The 15,274-nt window shown below is 47.8% G+C and overlaps 1 long non-coding RNA gene across 34 annotated transcripts in view; it reads right to left on the bottom strand.

Moving 5' to 3' along the window:
* Positions 1–15,274, bottom strand: part of LOC106047103 (uncharacterized) — a 133,643-nt gene that overhangs the window by 59,896 nt on the left and 58,473 nt on the right. For 8 of the 34 annotated variants that reach the window (XR_010825969.1, XR_010825968.1, XR_010825973.1 and 5 more), the window contains exons 3-10: positions 11,952–12,112; positions 9,521–9,588; positions 8,224–8,504; positions 8,055–8,141; positions 6,721–7,476; positions 5,049–5,311; positions 3,907–4,040; positions 985–3,085 (exon numbers count right to left, since the gene is read on the bottom strand). This is a non-coding gene — a long non-coding RNA (uncharacterized lncRNA). Of the gene's footprint in view, positions 1–984; positions 3,086–3,481; positions 3,616–3,906; positions 4,041–5,048; positions 5,312–6,720; positions 7,477–8,054; positions 8,142–8,223; positions 8,505–8,566; positions 9,589–11,951; positions 12,113–15,274 lie in introns of all 34 variants that reach the window. The other 26 variants (XR_010825986.1, XR_010825979.1, XR_010825962.1 and 23 more) reach the window with 26 other exon arrangements.

Consider the following 15,274-nt stretch of genomic DNA (forward strand, 5'->3'; position numbering starts at 1 on the left):
TTTTTGTTTCCTTGTCTAAAAACTGATATTGTAAAGAAAAATGGTTGAATGTATGTCAGAAATAACCCCTGAATTGTTTTCAGGAAAAGTGAAAGATTTCAGTTGTCCCAGTATCATATTTTTATCCAGGATAAAAAAAGCAGCAAGTTTTCTGTTTAGCATGAACACACTTTCTTTAATGATTTCCGAGTTGGCCAACTACCTCAGATATCTGTATTTCCCACAGCTATTCTGTAACTTGTTGGGGAAAGGCTGAATGTGTCTACTTATAGCATCAAACTGAAGTGTTCTGAATTGTCCTTGTGACGGATAAGCAGCTTTCCCCATTTAAGTCTGAAGATCTATTCCTCTGCATCACAATTAAAGCAACTTTATAAAGGTGTGGAGCCCAGAGCAGCTACTGCCTTTCAATGGTGAAATAATTATTTGTACAGTGAGCTCAGTAACACAAGGGAAAGCTGCCCAGTATGTGAAAAGATCCAGGACACCATATATATATATTTTTCAGTTTCTTTTTCCCACCAGTGCTAACGTTATCCAGCTCACACATGGCTGAACTAGAGCATCCCTTCCAGGAGGATATCCAGGTTCAAGGTGAGGCATCCAAGCCAGAACGAACTTTCCCCTTGCCTTGGTCAGCCGCTCCACTGGGTAATTACCATGTTACTCCCCAGTTGTCTTATTTCCAACCTGAGTTCAACCTCCATCCTGTAACACATCCGAAATTCTCTCCTGGTGCAGGGAATTACCTACCGCAATCACATTGCTTCTGAACTTTCTCTTCGGTGAGCCAACCAGGCTGAGCTCCTTAAGCCTGCCTGCCCCTGTAGCTCCAGACCTTGGCTCACCCCATTACAGTTGAGGCATCCTTCAGCATGTATTCAAGAAGAAAACAGAAGCCATCATGCCATTTGTAAGGTCAGGAGCTTTGTCCTTTGCCAGCCAGCATCCCCCAGTGGAACCGCGCCAGCTGCCAACACCTACCTGCACAAACTGCACGTGCCAGGAGGAAGGGAGGCACAGGCTCCAGAGCTCCTCAGAGGCTTCCACGAGCAGTTGCAAACATTTCCTGATGCTAGGGATTCATCAGCCCGCAAGTCTGTTCTCTGCCCTGGTGCTGTGTAACTTCCGTGAGTCGCACGTGCTGTTTGAGATGGTTTCACTGAAAATGGCACCTGTCCATAGGGAAGGCGACAACTCTGCAAACAAATGGCTCATTCATTAGGCACGTGCAGGGGAGGGATCCAAGGAAGGGTTTTTATCAACAAACCCCGCTCCAGGTACCGTTGACTAGCAGAGTTTCCAGTCAAGGCATTCCAGCCGATGCTGTTCCTTCCTGGAGCCGATTCCTCCACCGTTGAGCCTCCGTCCAAAGAAAATATGTTAAAATCAATGCCCTTAAAAATGACAAGCCCTGAAAAAATGCGTTCTGCAAACAGAGATGGTCAATCCAAAGTCACTCAGGAGGCAAACTCCAGCTGCCAGGCTGCCTGTCACAACACTCGCCCCCAGTTTTTCCCCAGTAAAATATTGCTCACCTTGCTGGACCCAGCAGGCTGCTGCTCGCTTGTGAAGGCAACGCTACAGAAGCGGGGAGCAGGCTGTGCCTTGCTCTATTTGTTCAGTCCAGAGAAAGGCAGAGCTACCCCTCGACTCACACTGCTGCCCCACGGCAAGCACATCCCGACACAGAGGGGGCTCGATGCTCCCCGCGGGCTGTGCCGGTGGTCTCCCAGAGCAGGCTTTGCTCTCTCAGCAGCAGCTGTAATTATGGAACCTAAGCGAGCAGACAAACAAGGAGCTGAATGATTTTGAAAGTGAATTTAGGGCTTGTGATAACAAAGATGGAAAAGTGCTGCAGACAGACAGGGCATGGGGGAACACTGGAGTTTTTCATCTGGTTTGACCAAGGCAACCCTGCAAGGAGCTGCTGATTCAGCCCTGGAGCCATGCACAGCAGAAGCAGCAAGCAGACGTCCTCTGTGGGCCCCCAGCAATTCCTCTGAGATCCCATCCAGCTCTGCCAACACCCAAAGCAAATCCCTCCTAAACCCCAGCACTTATGGCTACCATCAAAACACGGTCAGCCTCCTGAGACCTGAACCTTAGACCTCGCTCTCCCCATAAACCGTGCCCCTCTACCCAAAGCCACCGTGCCACCTCCCTCCTAACCTACAGCAACCTCCCCGCTTCGTCCCGGCCTTCCCACGTGCACACCACAAACTCCAGCAAGCCGTGAATCAGCGACATTGCAGGAGCAGCAGGGATCATTACTGCTTTAAACGGAGAGACAGTCTGGCCATTAAAAGAAACGATTAAGGGAAATGGTGGATTATCCACTGCGTGTGCTCCTCAGACCAAGAGTGGCAGATATGTTTTAGCCAGCAATGAGTTAGTGGGCTCAGTGGTGAGGTTAATGGACAAAATTTTATAGTCTGCTCTTCAAAAGGTCAGGCTAGATAAGGCCTTAGATGTTTCCGGCACTAATATGTCCATATCTCTGAACAAATGGATGAGGGAATAATAAAGAGTCTCTTCCAGGCCGCTCTATTCATAAGCTCAATTATGGGAAAGTTGGGGAACATTTACAGAACAGTAGCATTTTCTCCTGCGTTTGACATGGAGGGAAGCTAGTACCAATCTCCGTGTTCAACGCCATCTCAGCGCTTTCTGGATAAGGATATCAGCGCTGACCTCCCAGTCTCCCTTACAAAGAACAAAACTGCCCACCAAACATATCTTTACTTTGGAGCAAAGGCTTGAGCCCAGGTTCTGTGAATGGCAAAAGCTGCTCCCACAGCCCAGGTATCCTTTGAAGGAAACACTGGCCGTGGAGGGAGGTTATTTGGGTGTGAGCACCTATCTGCTCCTTGAGCCACTGAAGTCCTTTGGGACCCACATCCGTGCAGGCAGCCGTGGCTTCAGCTGCTCGCTTTGTGCTCGCTCAGTCACCACCAACGTGCAGTTTCCGCAGCAGCACTGGGAGCAGGCGATGCTGCAGCCGGCCACCTGCGAAGAATCAGCATCTTCCTACACCATCTTCTGGGCGCTGAGAGCTCCTCTTTCAGCACTGTTTCTTTGATGCCTGCAAAGTAATTAGCAATAGCTTCTACCACTGTCCTCTAATGGGAGATGGCCTCATTAATTACATTGCACTGACTCAGCTTAGCATGCTCAGAGATAACAAAAACACTGTTAGCCCTCCTCCCAAAATAAGCAGCAAGCTCGCATTTTTCAGACACTTACACAAAGATCCCGCGATAAAAATACGACACCTTGGGTTTAAATACTTTCCATCGTGCCTTGGAGTATCCTCAGGGCTAAATATTCCCTAAAAGAATCAGTTCGCCCCCTCCTAAACTGCCTGCACCAAACAGAACGCTATTTTAGGGTGCCCAGGGGAAACAACAAAAGGCATTGAAGTAAGAAGGATGGAATAACCCTGCTTAGACTTTAATGAAGCATTGGTTTTAATATATACCTGTATCACCTTAGGTGCACTGAGAGCCCTTAGCAGTAGGACATATTTCACAGTATGACCTCTCCTGCCCCCTCCAAGGTCACTGGTGCAATGCTCGCTCCGCAGAGGAATCTCCCAAGCTGGCTCATCAACCTCTTCGAAATGAATGTGGTTGTTAATATAGACTAATCTGCATATCGCTCAGGATGTTAATGCCCTTCGCTTATGAACCCCACCATTTTGCAATGCCTCTGCAGTATATCACAACGTCTTTACAACCCAAACTTGCAGGGGAGCCTGTTGAAGCATTTCACAATATATGTGGCACTTAACCTAGTACATCCACGGGCTCAGGTTTGTCCCCTCTGACCTCAAACAAATGAAAGAACATAATTTAGGAGTGCTACCCCTATAGCTATTAGAGAAAGGCAGAAGGGTTGAATCACCTTGCAGAAGTGTCCCTTTTTCTCTGATGATTTTTAGGGAGCCTACAGGAACTAGGGATGGAGCCATCCCATAGCAGCTACTCTATGGTAAGAGTGAGGCCATGGCTTCTTTAAGGCAGAAAAAACGCGTTTATCTGGGAAAAGAAATAATGTTACTATTTAACATTTTGAAGATGTTTTGAAATGTTTAGTTCTCTTTCCTAAGTACATTTGTTTCAAAAAATCATCAACATTTAATTTTTAAAGAGGGTTTTAAATGGTTTTAGAGTATGCAGTTGAAGCAAAAATGAATCAAAGTAAACATTTAGGGTATTCTATCTATATTGCTAAATAATCTTCCTCTTAGCATGATCAGAACGAAACATTTTTCAGTTTAACAACCACAAGTAAAAAATCAATTATTCAGAGATCTAGTGCTCAACTCTTTTGAAAAATCTACCTTTTTGATACGCTTGAGATCTTTTAAAGATATTAAGAAGCATAGCCATGTGCACTAAATTAAAGGGAGCATCAAAATAATAGATGCAAAATGAAGGCTGTGCTTAAAAGAAATCTCCATAAAAATCAGTGAAAACATTTAACAACTGTTTATATTTCTAATAAAACAGGTGATTTTTTTCAATTATGATGAAGATGCAATCTTTCTTAAAAGTAAAGCAAGTGCAAATACTCAGCACTAGAGAAACTAGGCTGGGAAACCACATATATACAGAAAACAGGTCATGTTCCACTGAATGAAAGAGAGAAGGAAAAGTGGAAAATTAAAAGCAAAAGGCAAATTGAACTCCAGTTCTTATTTCTCAACAGCGTCCTTTAAAAAAAAAAAAAAAAAACGTTAAGTTTTCTTTCCAAACACTGAATCAACAGGGAAAAGGGCACTGGGATTTGACCTTCCTTTAATAATACATTGGCAGTTTTTCCTTTTGGAGGAAAGGCATTTTATAAGAGGAAAGACAAATAATCCCAACTAGATTAATAAATTTGTCAACAGAGAGAGCTGAAAAAGGAAGTACCACAAATCAGGACGGACCCTCTGTTTTTATTTTAGCACTGTTTTTATTTTAGCACCTTTTCTTTAAATAAAAGAAATGCATAAAATAATATTTGGAATACCACTGGGTGTTAGGGAAAACAGAGCCTACCCCGAGCTGCCAGGAGGAGATCAGCCCTGCTGGGCAGCTGAAGGACCAAAGCACCGGAGAGCAGAGGTGCGGCGGGGAGAAAACCCACTCTCCTCCTTTCTTTCTTGTTTTCACTCCTGGCTCAGAGGTCGCCGGTTTATTTAATTAACCAAGTGGTGTCTCCCAGGACTCATTCTGCTCTCGGTTATCACACCAAAGGATATTCAACGGCATCGCCCCAGTCCTGTGTTTCTGGCAGGAATGGGACGGAAGTTTCAGGTAACCTGGAGGAATGAAAATATTAGGAAGGGAAAAGTACGGGTCAAAAATGGGCACTGCTGTCAGGTTTGGGGTTGGATTCTGAGTTGCCCTATTTGGGGATTTGGGGGTTGCACAGGCTGATATACAGGGATCAGGATGTTTTAGAAGCATTTACACCTCTGCCCATACAAGAACGATTACAGTGGGACAGATCAAAGCAGCTTCTAGCCTAGATCCCAGGGAAGGTTACAAGAAGGCAGGGAGCTGTCAGCCCAGCACTGTGCCCATGGTGTCCAGTATCACAGGGGGACCCTGGCGTGAATCTCCGTTGAACTCCATCCAAGTCCGTCCTAGCCCTGAGAAAATGAAGAACTGTTATGAAGGTTTCCAGTGACTGCCCTCAACTCGTTGCTCACTGGATCCTCCCTAACAGAGGGATCAAACCTTGGGGCAGCACACACCGGACTCCTCTTGCATGAACCAGGCACTTTATTGCTCTGAACCTTGGAAGATCAACCCATCAAGAGCTTGAACAAGGTTAACAGTCAAGACTTCCCTTGAGTCTCTACAGGATTAAAAATTCTCACTGGGCACATGGAGCTCAACTATCCTTCATGAGCAAATTCACATCTTGGAGAGGGCTCTTGCCCCCAGCAAAGTCCATCCTGAAATGTGCCAGAAGCGAGAGCAAGAGGAGAACAAACCCTCTTAGTTCAAGGAAAGAGATCTAGCTCCTGACACAAAATAGTTACTCTCTCTGAAGCAGGTACAAAACCCCACCAAGGGACAAAGTTACTCCCTGGCGCCATGGACCAGTGGGTGTTTTAAGGAGAGCTAATCTTGCCCCAGCTGGAGGCTGGACCACCTTGCCTTGACATCCTTTTTTCCCTAATCCTCTCATTCATTTTGTATCCTTCCTTATCTCGTGCTTCAAAAACAAAAACAAAAGATCCCCCAAACAACCAAAAGGCAGAAATGAACTCTTGCTAACATTCTCTTCATGATTGCTGTATAAATAATAATCCAGTAAAAAGAGTGATACAGATCTCCTTTAATGACTCATTCACCAGATTTCTGCCCTTGCCTTTCAGACCTCAGCATCACTAGAGTAGTGTTTCGTCTCCTACCCATCAACTGATACTTAAATAATGCATAAAACTGTCTTATTAAATGCATGTTGAATATTTATTTGGAAGCTCATCACAAGTTGAAAGATAACCTTCATTTCCAATTCCCTTTGGGATAATCAGCTAATTGGGTATCAGCAGAAGCTCAGCCTCTTCAGTCTGCTGCTAGTCAGTGTTGGAGCCCCTCCTAACAATGCCGTCTGCATGCAGGGATAGGCTCGGTCCCTCGTGCCACTTTGTCTAACCCAAGCTAATCCACAAGGAGTACAAAAAGGGAGAGCTAATAAAAAGTCACGATCACCCACCTCTTCATCCTCCTTTGTGAGTTTGGGCCAGGCACAGGTAGGAAAGAGCCAACGACTTCCTTCACGTAACTGCTTAAACCAAGTCCTGGCGGCTGCGGCTTTCACAGAAGCTCAGAAGTAACTTGTGACCTCCTGGCAGCAGTGCAGCAAGATCATAGAATGATAGAATCACAGAACCCTAGAATCATAAAGGTTGGAAAAGCCCTCCAAGACCATTTGGTCCAACCATCCCCCTACCACCAATGTCACCCACTAAACCATGTTCCCAAGCACCACGTCCAACCTTTCCTTGAACACCCCAGGGATGGTGACCCCACCACCTCCCTGGGCAACCCGTTCCAAGATCTCAGACTTCCTTCTTCCTTATACAGCTCGCATTAAAACATCTGGTGATAAATTCAGTTCCTAAAATTACAGAGCCTGCGGGTACAGCCTGGCCTGTATCTGTCTCCAACCCGTGGAGTTGTTCCCTGTTTGTCACAGGCAGGTAGTTGTTAATGAGGCCGGGTCCTCAGCCATGCCCCCGGGGCAGCAGACAGCTCTACCTTCTGATGAAGAGCCCTCTCGCCTCTTGTAAGAGCCCGTGGGCTCGGTGTTGTAAAGCTGCTCCAGACCCCTGGGATGGAACAGCTAAACATTAGAAGGCTGTTGGTAAATTGTCCTTTATTCAGCACTCCTGACTGTTTTCTTTTGTTTCTTTGCAAGGAAATGTGACCGTCTCAATGAATTAGGGAGTGGGAGTTGCATTACATCAACCTGGTAAAAAAAATACAAAGGACTGGTCACAGGAGGGCCAGCCTAGACACACCTCACTTCTCTGAGCATTACATTAAATGCCCATTGACAGGAGCCACCAAGCCCCTTCTCCAGTGGGCAGCTGCTGGTTCCTGACGTGTCCCACAGTATGAGACCTGACAAACCAGCACGTGGAAGAAATTTAGCCATGCCCAGAGCTTGGCAGGTCTTTGGCAGCTGCTGCAAATAGCTGCGCAGGGAGCAAACAGAAGCACTTCTGTGTAATACTGTCTTTCAGGCTTGTCGAGTTCACTTGTAGAGGAAATTCAGTCAAACAACACTTGTACAGTAAACGCCTGCTAATTTTCATACACTTGATTATTGCAAATTAATGTGATTTCCCTCCTTTATGAGGGCAGCTTCTCCCATCATTGTGCACACCAAAGAGTGCTCCACCAGCCCATGGCGAGGCATCCCATGGGACGCAGAATTGTGCTGCTCAGTGTGAACCATTTCTATATTTGCATTCAGGAATTATTTTCAGTCACCCCCCTTTTCTCTCCCCACACCTGCATCGCTTTCAGCTGGACCCTTCTTACCTGCGGCCACTACAGGGAAACGCAGGCAGAGCTGCAGAGTTTCCTCATAAATGTAACCTCTGATTTTCACCAGCTACAGACTTCCTCCTGCAGAGAGAGCAAGAATAAAAAATGCATGAGAAAAAGAATGAAAAACACGTGAAAATCCCAGTGCATGTTCCCAACTTACTGAGTGGTGAGGCACAGTATGGATTTTCTAAGAGTCTCAAGTAAGGTGACTGCTTTGTGAGTTAAAACTATTTGATGACCGGGTCCTGCGAGGAAGATCCAATCTGTGGGGTTTTTGTTCAAATTAAGTCTAGTAACAACAAATGTGGGGCGTTATGCACCTGTGGAATGAGACAGCATGCAGAGAGCAGTGGAGGTGTCAGCCTGCCCCGACACCAAACCCCCCCGGGACGACAGGCGGAGGAGAAAAGCAACACGCAGCAGCTGAGCCACTGGCACCGCCTGGAAGAAAACAGAGCCATGAAATTGAAAAACGGGCACTTTAAGGACTGATATCTGCTTACTTCAGGCATCCACCCTAGGAGATGAGGAACCACATCCTCCCATCACAAATTAAAAGGCAGTTCCTTTTGCCACTCCACGTGCGCCTGGCAGAGGCAGGGCTGCCATGGAAGTGGTGAAGGGTCTGCACGTGTCCGGCCGTCTGAGCCCAAGCCAGAGGGACACCATGAAGAGCGAGGAGCTGCCTCTGCACCACCACCCCGCTCAGCAGCTCTTCCCTTGTCCTCCCCACAAGGCAGCTGGGATCCAGCGGGATGGAGAAACCCTGCCCAGGAGCCACAGGTCTCTTCTCGCCTCTCTGCATGGATGATCACAGAATCACAGAATTGTAGGGGTTGGAAGGGACCTCAAGAGATCATCGGGTCCAACCCCCCTGCCAAAGCAGGTTCCCTAGAGCAGGCTGCCCAGGTAGGCGTCCAGACGGAGCCTTGAATATCTCCAGAGAAGGAGACCCCACAACCTCCCTGGGCAGCCTGTCCCAGTGCTCCCTCACCCTCACCATGAAGAAGTTCTTTCGCATGTTGGTGCGGAACTTCCTGTGCTCCATTTTGTGGCCATTGCCCCTTGTCCTGTCCCCACAAACCACTGAAAAGAGGTTGGCCACATCCCTCTGTCTCCCACACTTAAGACGTTTGTAAACATTAATAAGATCCCCTCTCAGTCTTCTCTTCTCAAGGCTGAACAGAGCCAGGTCTCTCAGCCTTTCGTCACAGGGAAGATGCTCCAGGCCCCGTATCATCTTTGTGGCCCTCCGCTGGACTCTTTCCAGGAGATCCCTATCATTTTTGTACCAGGGAGCCCAGAACTAGACACAGTACTCCAGGTGAGGCCTGGCCAGGGCAGAGTAGAGGGGGAGGATCACCTCCCTTGACCTTCTGGCCATGCTCCTTTTAACGCACCCCAGGATCCCGTTGGCCTTCTTGGCCACCGGGGCACACTGCTGGCTCATGGCCTACCTGTCGTCCACCAGGACCCCCAGGTCCTTCTCCGCAGTGCTCCTAATGATAAGGGCCCACGCTGGAACCTGAAATATTTTCAGCCAGTCGATCATCTACATATTAACATCCACCACGTGCAGGCAACAGACTGTTTCCTCTGAGAAAGCTGGCACAGCACAGTTTGTCCTCTCCCACGGAAAAGTGAGGAAGAAACAAGTGGCTCCGAGGTGCCTCCAGCACCACGCTGGGCTCCTCCGCCGCGTTCATCGGCTCTCTGCACTGCGTCCACCGCCAGGCTCCCCAGTTTGCTGGGACTCGGACTTGCACACAAAGAAATCCTTCGTTCCCAGATGTTTTGAATTTTCCATGTATTTGGAAAAAGTAAAACGACTCTTTAACACCGCGAATAGTTGGTGATATTGGATTTGGAGTGTGTATGGGGGGGATTAGCCAAACGGAAATGCATGGTGGATGTTTCACGGGTGTTTTACTCATCCAGGGAGAGAATAAAAAATGTGGCAATCGTTATTTTGTGGGATATTTAATTCCTCCAACTAATTTTGCGTGAAACTGGCTTTAGTTTTCATTCCCTCCTCTTTTTCTGGTTTTCTTTTTAAACTCTTCTCTATCCTCTTCTCTTCCTTATTGGAAAAAGGAGTGGAAATGAGAAATGAAGAATTCACCCTTCCCCATACCGTAAGTTTTTTCAGACCGCTCTGTCAATCCATAATCCACTTCTCCTCCAGGTAGGCCCCAGGTAGCCTTTGACATGTTTTAAAAACTCGATGCCTAGAGTAAGGCTCCTAATTCCATGCTTAAGCACCAAAAAACGTGAGCTGGTTTTAAAAAATGCTGAGCACGCAGCAGCTCCCAATAAATTTCACACCCCTGCAAAAGTCCTGTTGTCGGGAACTGTTTTCATCCTTGCATTTGCAGGTTGCCTTCATTACTTCCTTCCCTTGGGTCACAAAAAGGCTGTTAGTGACATCTTCCATTTACCAGGTGCGGTAGTATAAATTCAGAGTAACTCCACTAAACTTAATGTGCTTAATGTAGATACTCTGGATTTGCGTTGCTGCAAATGAGATCAGAATTTGTCCCAGCCACAGGAGCCAGAGGGAGGTCAAATGCTTTACATACATTACCTCCTCTTCAGCATGCTAATGATGTGCAATTTTCAAATGCTTTTCCCCAGACACTGCAGTTCCAGGAACAGCACTAAAAGCATTAAAAGGATGCAAGGCAGACTTTGCTACTGGAGGCGGCGATGCCCAGCAAAGCTACGAGTCTGACTGCAAGCAAACTCTATTTTAGAGAGCGGAGAGAGGGAAACTTTTAGCAGTTTCCAATAAAATATTCACAAATCCACCCTTGCTGATGTCACTCATCCCATTGCTGGCTACTGTAACATCTCTCCCGTCCTCACAGAAAACTCAGGGCTCACTGCTGCAGCAGTTCAAGCCGCGTTGGCCACGAGCACCCCTCCTCCAGCCAAGCACCCAGGCAAGGGGAGAGGTCCACGGTGGTCCTCATGCCCGTCGGGATGCACTTGGCTGTCCCCAGAGCACCAGGACATGGCCCTGCCAGCAGCCTTCAGCCACAGCTGCTACTCGGGCTTCTGCTTTGCCTAACGCAGACAAAAACCTCGCCTGATTCCTGGTGCAGCCATGCCCTGCCATCTGTTAATGGTTTTCCTGAGGTTACCTGTGCAGCTCGATCGTTTGAACATGGGCTGGAGCACATGTGGTTTTAAGCTGGATGTTAATTGGAAACATTTAGTGTGTCAAACGTATGATTAATGCACGGAGTTTTAATTGAAATGAACCAGAATTCTGCAGATCCGCTTCTCCTTCCCTACTGCAAGACTTCTGGGGGATAAAGAGCTTTTTTTTAAAGCAAAACAAAGTCAGAGACTTGGCCAGGGTAAAGCAGCCTATTTGTATTGGAGGCGATGAAGGCTACTTGCTCCATCTTAAAATCTGGCCTGAAAACCGAAGACTACGTTAAAAATAATAAGAAAAATGTCACAACACTGCTCTACATTGCTTTCTTATTAACAAACATATCTGCGAGGCATGATTAAGGGTGCTCATCATTCCCATTGTAATTACGAGGTATTATTTGTAATATCATTTTAAATTTGCCTCTTGGTAATCCACTGAAGAAAATCTGATTTCAGTTCACTTCATTATTATGTTTTTGCTGTCAGAATAACACAGAACTGCTTTATTTTGACCAGTGGAACAGACCCAGTTTTCATGGGACAAAAAGGATCATAATGAGTGGAAAGGAATAAAAAAAGAGCAAGAAACAATGAAGTCGTTCAGAATTCATCAGGTTCAGTATTCATGTCACGGTTTGCTTTTTTTTGGGGGGGGGGGGGGAGGTGGAGAGGGAAGGGGGGGCAGGGAGGAAAGCACAGGCCATTTAGCAAATGCAAACTTCTCACCTCTGATCTTCTGAACCTCCAGGACTTGACCAGAATCTGCAGAGCTTCTTCACATCAATTTTGGGACAGCTTTGCTTTGGCAGTGCTAGCAGAGCTCCAGATCTCAGAGGCCCAAACCAAATATGTTTTGAATTTTGCCATATACCTGGCTTATTACATGCCTGATAAAGAGTCCCAAGATACTACAGTCAGTGAACGATGGAGTGTTTCTAGGAGCAGCACAAACATCCGATAGCACATCCTTCACCCAGGCTGGTCACATCTAACCACGGACTACCTGACAATATTCTGATAGGGTATCTGAAAAAATTAGCGGATGACCATGAAAAGAAAGGCAATCGTGTACGTTTACAAGGCAACGACTTAAGTTCTGGCCTGGTCTAATCATAAATTTTCTTAATATCTTTGAAACTTGTTATTTTGATGTAATTGCCTGTGAATATTTGCAATACACTATCAAGTTTTAAAGCTGCTGAATGCTTTTCGCTCTCACTTGGTTATACAACTTTGCCAAAGTTTAACGATTTGAGATGGGATTTTACAGGTGAATAACCTGCCTCCAGCAACATTTTTTCTTTAATTTATATCTCAAATGACCTGCCCCTTTCTGAGATGAAGACGGAAACAAAAATAACGTTCTCCAGCTAAGTTAAACTGTTTGAGCAACTTTTCCCTTAAAAATTCCTCACTGCCTTTCACACTTCGGAGCGGGCATTTTATTGGGGGTGTCCCTGTGGTTGTCCTTGAGAAAATGTGGGCAAATTTACAAGCTTTTGTGAAGTCAGAGTTTGCAGAGGCTCAGAAATACCTCCGCTCGCAGAAACCTCAGTGCGCGGAGCTGGCCCTTCCCCAGCCGGGAGCAGAGCAGGGCAGCGCAGCTGGCTGAGGGTGGACTGGTACTCCTGGGACTTCTGGTACAAACCACTTGGTTTCAGCTCGCTGCCCCTCAGCTCAGCGTAAAAAGACCTTTGTGCCTGCTACCACAGCAGAGGGAAGTGCTAGGGAGCACCGAATAGTCCTACACTGAACGGCAGCGAGATCAGGTAAGAGCAAAGGCTGAGCGCCACCGGGCAGGCACATGGAGGAAAGGTGTTCAGTCCTTGTGAATAAACCCGTATCAGACTGATCCTCGCTGCTGGCATGAATGAGAAAACCCAGGACACAAGCACCAAGGTGCAACATGGGCTAGAACAAGGAGGACCAGCGGTGGGGAGCTGCCAGGTTCCGCAGACAAAAGCGCGCCCGGGCTCAGCTCCGCAGAAGGGATCCGCAGTGTCCCCATCCTCTGTGACCCTCCTGAAACATTCGGAGGGGGATCAACAGCTTGAAGCCAGGCAAGGCCAGACACTTCCCAAAAGTCAGCCCCATTGACTGGATCAGGAGTCTGGCACTAACGAAGTCGGAGCGCCTGGCTCAGAAAAGCACCGTGCAGCCAGCCAAAACGCACAGCCCGGCCCGTTAAAGCTCTGCAAACTGCGCCGCCGGAGCTTTCGCATTCCCTGAACCCTCGGCAACCTCCAGCAAGCACTCAACGGAGGCTGCCTTCCATAAGTTGGCAAAACTGGGGGGCCTCCCTCCCTCCTGCGTTAAGCCGGCTCGTTTCTCCAACCCTGTGTGCACTTTAGAGGGCTCCTTGTTGTCTCAGTGTCGATGGGCTCTGGAAATAAGGCAGGCAAAGGAGCTAATGGACTGCGAAAGGCAAGCTGCTTCTGGCTGCAAGGGAACGTACCGAAGGATTTTTCCTTTCTCCCTCTACCCTGCTCCTGCTTTTTCTTCCCCTGCTCCCTCTTTTCTTAACCCAGACCCCTTAATGTCAGCACTGATCGTTGTAATTGTGCTAATCCGTGGCCACCTGAGCAGCTCAGAAATGCCCATCCTGGGCCAGTCCCATTGCGGTGAGCCAGAACAGAGAAAAAGCACGTGGGCTGCTCCAGAATTTTAATTTAAAACAAGGAGGGAGTCAAGTGAGGATTAACCACCTTCCCATCGAAGGCTGGGTTTGGTGGGGGGATCTGAACCCACTTTGCTCTTTAATCTGATGAGGAGAGTGCCGATGGGGGCGGTGGGGAGAGCTGACGGGGCCAGGCTGGGCTCTCCCCGTATCAGTGAGACAATTCCTGCTTCGGCTGCGGTGCTTTGGCAAACAATCTAAGGATCACAGGGGGTCAGGTCAGCCCAGCAACACCCTGCATGGCAAGTACCTCTCCCAGGGAGAGGTGGCACGTGAAGGGCAGGCTGGCTGCACTGCGGGGCGACACGCGGCGCTGCGAGTGGTGGCCGCGCCGTACGAGCTCCTTCCCCCTTCTGACACAATCTGGTTCATACGCAGCGGGGTGATGATGGGCCTCGGGGAGAGCTGATGAGCTCATTAATGCCTGAGGTGGGTCAAGCGTTGAAGTCTTCGTGGGGGAAGTGAGGATGGGAATTAGAAAGCAGTGATTGCAATCTGAATTTGTATTACTCTGCCCCTCTGGTACACGGGACATTGGCTTTCAAGTCATGTACCCAATTAGAGATTAGAATTTTTAATTAACTTCCTTAGCAGTTCTTGAAGGACCACAAATTTCTCTAACAAGACAACCCTCTTATTATACAGGTCAGGAGGCTTTCCACATTGCAGACATGCAGGGCTGGCTCCCTTTGCCCAGCTCCACAGACCACAGCAGTGGCTTTGTCCGCCAAGCACGGAACAGGTGAGAGAGGTTCAACCAGAAATGCGTGGCCTGAAAGTGAATCCAGTCCATGGCACGGCTGAATTTCTTACAGGTGAGCGTATCAAGCGAGGAAAGGAGGCACTGATGGTATTATCTGGCTCTCGTGTCTCCTACAGCCATGTTATCACAACAGGGTTCCTGCGAGCATTGTATGTGATTTTGCTGCGTTTGCAGATCGTCCCGTTAAGCGCAGCAGATTTTGAAGGGACCAAAAAAGATGCCAGTTGGGCCAGGAACCAGAAATTGGTATTCTGGGGCTCACTATCCAACCCCACAAACGTCTTCTAGCACCTACGTATAGGGGTTCCTCAGCAGAGCAAGCGTGGCCCCTTGAAGGCACTGCCGCACGCCTGCTGCCAGCTGCAGCAGGGCATCCAGCCCTGTGCTGCAGCACACAGAAAAGCAAGAAGCAGGACCGGGTACAAACAAACGCTCTAATCTGAAAATCCAAAGCATAAGAAAAACCGCTGTAGCCCACGGTGAGAATAAGTTGACCCAGTGCAGCTACAAGGTGCCCTGTTCTTTCCCATTTCTGATGGTTCTGATCCTCTGAGTCCCTATGCAGCTGCACTGTGAAATCCATTTGAAACATCAGAGAGAGCTTGTGCA

This window comes from Anser cygnoides, chromosome 19 (genome assembly GCF_040182565.1).
Source record: "Anser cygnoides isolate HZ-2024a breed goose chromosome 19, Taihu_goose_T2T_genome, whole genome shotgun sequence".
In the NCBI taxonomy this organism is placed as follows: domain Eukaryota; kingdom Metazoa; phylum Chordata; class Aves; order Anseriformes; family Anatidae; genus Anser; species Anser cygnoides.